A 5,168-nucleotide genomic window follows, 5' to 3' on the forward strand; every position below is an offset into this window, starting at 1 on the left:
TATCCCAAAAAAAAAAAAAAAAAAAAAAAAAAAAAAAAAAAAAAAAAAATTTCAAACCAAAAGTCACATAGGAACAATTTATTAAAAGTTAGCCCAGACAGTTAGTTGTAGGCTCTAAGGGGCAGGGAGGTTATCATTAAAAGTTAACCCCCTGGCTGCTGACAGAGGTGCCAGCCATAGGCAAAAAGCCATTGTTAAAAGTTAATCCCTTGCTGCCAACCGACCGAGTGGATGATTGTAAGCTCCCATTTCTTTTAGATTGTAAACTCCCATTTCTTTTTGGCTTACAAATGTATATTTTTTTTATTTCTATTCCTAGACCCTTCAATATTATGTTCAAATTTAAAAGCAGCCTTTTCTCCACAGTGACCAAACCATTTACATTAATGATAACCACGTGAGAACTGCGGTCACTCCGCCTCTGGGCTATCCAGGCCTCCCATCTTGATCCAGGGAAGCCAAACCTGTTTCCCTCTTGAGAATTGCACCATGTCCAGTTTCTCCATTGTTGGCCCAAGGCGAAGTGTTGGGAGCAGTGAGACCCCAGATCCTGAATTTCTTGTAAACAACTCGTTTTCCCCTGACCTGAGTGCCTACAGCTGCTCTGAGCACGAGACCTTCAGGAGTTCCTGATGGCAGGAGAGTGGTTTCTGGTGGGTTTGGCTGGGGCGTGGCTATCTCTATATAATCTGCCCCTGAACACAATGGGGGGGGGCATTCTTGGGGCTTTGGTATTAGTGTTTAAAGGTCTGTCTCTGTGTCTGTCAGTCCGTCTCTCTGTATTCTCAACCTCCAGCCCCCTTTCCTGAAGCTCGCGAACTGGGTTCAAGCGCACAGAGCGCAGACACGGGGGTGCGGTGCGCGGCAATTGGAGGTCCCCACCGAGAAATCTGGAACTAGGAACAGTGCAGGGCAGCGAAGAGCTTCTAGGTTCTTTTTAGACTGTGTAACCTGAACTCCTCTGCTACTGTTTCTACTGCGTGTCTTATACCAACTTGACACAGCTAAAGTCAGCTGGGAGGAGGGAACCTCAATTTAAAAAATGTTTCCATGAGATTGGGCTTGTAGGCAAGCCTGTAGGACATTTTCTTTTCTTTCTTCTTTTTTAAAGATAGGTTTCTTTATGTAGACCAGAGTGGCCTCAAACTCGCAGAGATCTGCCTTTGCCTTCCGGGATTAAAGGCGAGTCACCACTGCCAGGCTGACATTTTCTTACCCAATCGTGGGTAGTGTCATCCCTGGGCTGGTGACTGGATTCCTTATGAAAGCAGACAGAGCAAACCATGGAAAAAAACAAGCCAGTACACAGGACCCCTCCATGGTCTCTGCATCAGCTCCTGTCTCCAGGTTCCTGCCGTGGTTGAGTTTCTGTCCTGACTTCTTTTGATAATGAACTGTGGTAGGAAAGAGAGGGAAATCAGCCCTTTCCTCCCAAGGTGCTTCGGTCCTGGTGTTCCATCACAGCGACAGCAACCCTAACTAAGACACTGTGCTTGTCGTGAGATCGTTACCGGGATGGAGAGACGGCTTAGCCGTTAAAGCTAGGCTCACAACCAAAAAATAAAAAATGAAAAAATGATGTTACTCAGCTGGGCACGACACACACCTGTCAACCCAGCACTCAGGGAGCTGAGCTGGAAGGACTCTAAGTTAGAGGAAAGCCCTGGCGATGTGGCAAGACCCAGTCTTAAAAATGTAAACTATTTCTTTCTTTTAAACAATGTACTTGTTTATTTTGCGTGTGTGCACAGAACACACACGTGCATAGTATGTATACGGTGTCAGAGAACAACTTGCGGGCTTTTTCTTTCTACTCTGTGCACTATGGGGCCCAACCTCAGGTTGACTTTCAATAACTGAGCTGTCTTGCTGGCACAAATGGTTTTTATTTATTTATTTATTTTTGTTATAGAAAGTGATTAAGAAATCATCCTTGAGAATATGTGGCCCAATATGTGGAGTTTGTTTCTGGTTAAGCTAAGCAGCGTCACAGCCATTGAGAACCGTCTGCGGCCTTTTCCCCCAGCACATTCTCTCTGAAGTGTACTCTCTGAGTTGTGTGTGCGCACCTTCTCCCTTCCGTGGGCAGCACCGCCAGTAGTCTCAAAACTACAGTTTGCGGTCGCAGCAAGAAAGCTGATGAGATACAATCCATTCTACCAAGTGTTCTTCTGTCCCCCTGTAGTTTAGCGCTGGCAACACCTGCGTTTGTTTTTATGGGCCGTTTGAGTGTTTGTTTGTATCTTCAGTTCCCCGAGAGACCCTGACGCATATGGCAGATCCTCTTGCTTGGTCAGGAGTTAGTGTTGATCCCAGAAGCTGTTGCTAACATAGCGGATGGACGAGTTCTTGCCTTCTTTGCTCCTTTATGTGTCTCTCTGGCCTTGTCTTCCGTTGCCACGTCTGGTTTGCTCTTCATTCCTCTCTGTACTTATTTTGAATAACTCCTCAAATAATTACCAAAGGTTGCCTCCTGAATAACTTTAGGATTGTTTGGTGTGCAGTTTAAGGCACTAATTTGGAGAGGATGTGGCTAATTGGAGATGTTTAAGGCAGAGAAGAGATGAATCATGGCAGGTTAAATGTCATTCTTTTATAATTAATTAGAGTAATTAGAATTGTTGTTTGTTAATTGCCATTGCCATTAGTCATGGGGTCCGAATGAAAGCAATCTTAGGTATCCATCAGTAGATGAGAGAATAAACAAATTTCAGCATGTATCTATAGTGAACTATTCTTTAGTCATAAAAAAGAATGAAACACAGATACACATTACAACATGGCTGAATGTTAAACACATCTTATTTAGTAGAATAAACCAGGTCCTACAAGTGATCCTTCATCCTCACTGTCAGCCTGATGAGAGTCAGCATCCCCTCCAGGTGTGTGTATGAAGTGACTGAACTTCTCAGAGGAGTTCAACAGAGAAGGGGAGATCAGCCTGCAGACTGTGGCATCACCCCATGAGCTGAATAAAGGAGAAAGGCGGAGCTCTAGCATGTCTCTGTAAGATACAGAGGGAGAGAGACCTTGGGTACCATGGCAGGTGAGGAACACAGGCAGGAGACAAAATATGCCGTGCAGAGAGAACGTGAGTGTGGAGTTTATTTGGGAAGAGGGTGTTGGAAGGATAAGGGAAAGGGAAGGGAGATACACAAAGACAGACAAGAGAGAGAGAAAGAAAGGAGAGGAAGAGAGGCCTAGCGCTGCTTGCTTTGGGGGGAAGACAGAGGGATTGGGAGTAGGCGGAGCTTGCCTCTTAAAGGGGCCCTTGCACCTGCTTGCCATAAGCTGGAGGGTAAGTGTGCCCAAGGGGCAGGGCCAAAGTGTGCCTGAATACTAACAGTCTCCTGTTCCAGACTCCGGATGTGGCCAGGCGCCTTCTCCACCGTGAGGGACTGTGTGTCCTCAAACCATGGGCCAAAATAACTCTTTCTTTTCTTAAGTGTCTGTATCATGTCACCGCGGCAAGGAAAGAATGAATGTGTTTGTTCCGTCCAGAACTGTTAGGAGCTCTGCAGGGAGTGGACAATAAGGATGGCTTACTCTGCAGACAAGACAGCCTTAGTAAATCAGGACAACGACTTGACCCAGGACACACAGAGATCCTTCAGTTCCATCTTTCTGGACTGTTTGTGATACCGATTATAGACCTGTTTCTTCCATGAACAAATGAGTTTCAAAGTGGTGGGTTGTGGGTGCCAGTCATCTCTCGGAGCCGAATGTCACAGTTTACCAAAAACTCATCTCAAGGGGGATGCTGATGGCAGACTCCACACTTTGCTCTGTATGATATTGTGGTTTCTGGGGTCTTCAGACCCCACCTTGAGGTCTCCTTGCAGATGCTGCTTTGATTGGTCAAGCATGAACCTTGCTTCTGGTCTGTATGCCAAGGCTCAAAGCCCCCAATGGGTTAATGCAGCCACAGGTCCTTACGCATTGCCAGAGTTAGTTCAGGATAAAAATGATTTCTTGGAAATGTAAAAACATGAATCTTAAAATGTGCAGATCACAGACCCTTATAAAAGAAAGTTTTGAACAATATGTATGTACCACCACGCTTCAGCTAACCAGATGGGCCGGGACACGGTTTTGTCTTCTAAGTTAATTATGGATTCACATCAGACACTCCTAGCATACTATGCCACAGAAGGCCCTTCAATTGTCTTCCTATGAATCTCAGTATGTTGACCGACAGATAACCACTGATCTTCCTTCTTATTTCCTGAAGTTAATAGTCTTATACCAGCCTCGCTTTAATGTGCTCTCCTGAACTCCAGATATTCATAGAATGAGCATTTTTAGACCTAGAGGGAAACTGGAGCCTCTTACAGTCTTTGATTGTCAGCTAGGGCAGAACTTTGGGTTACCACGGAAACCGAATAACCCAATATTGTTTGTAATGTGGACTCAGAACGGAGGAATAAGGCAGTAAGACTGCCTCAGTTGTCACTGCAGAGCTCTGGAGTCCTACTGACATCTTATAAAATGCTCTGCTCATCTAGAGCTGGGCCCAAGAGGGAGAATTACTACTGCGCCCTGATGAATCTCTATCCTCCTCTTAGTGTTTAGAACTGCCGAGTCAGTGTTTGAGCCAGCCACATAGAACCTGAGGGGGTCGGGGGAGCATGAATGACCTGGGTCAAATGTCTGGTAGCCCCAAAGGAGAACAAAAGGAGTCTGGACTCTCTGAGTATCCCAACATTAAGACTGAGGGTTGGACTCTGGTTTCCAGAGCTAAGTGACAGTGAAGAAGGGGGGGTCCCCAGAATGCTGGCCTGTAACACATGGTGCCTGGGGAGTGACACACACCAAGGCTCAGCGCTGGTGGGAGAGCCAGGCGCTCTTCAGAGAAACAGTCTCAGCCGCCCTGACAGATGCCTCGTGCATGGCCAGGGACACAAACAAGGAATGGCAGAAGGTGGCTTATGAATAGGTTAACGTTCATAGGCCTTGAGAGATTCAGTTAAACAAAAAAAAACATAAAGAACTTCTAAGGGTGGGTTAGCTTTCTTCTGCTTTTCCCCTTGCATGGGCACAGTATTTATCAGTTCCTTGCTTTTCCTTCTGTCTTCCATGATGTGAACACACAGTAAGATGAAACTTGCTGGATGTCTGCACCTTGTACTTGGGCGTGCAGCCTCCATAATTATAAGAAACGTTTCTAT

Source organism: Alexandromys fortis, unplaced genomic scaffold, assembly GCF_014885135.2.
Source record: "Alexandromys fortis isolate MF-2015 unplaced genomic scaffold, M_Fortis_MF-2015_v1.1 scaffold_17, whole genome shotgun sequence".
NCBI classification, from domain to species: Eukaryota; Metazoa; Chordata; class Mammalia; order Rodentia; family Cricetidae; genus Alexandromys; species Alexandromys fortis.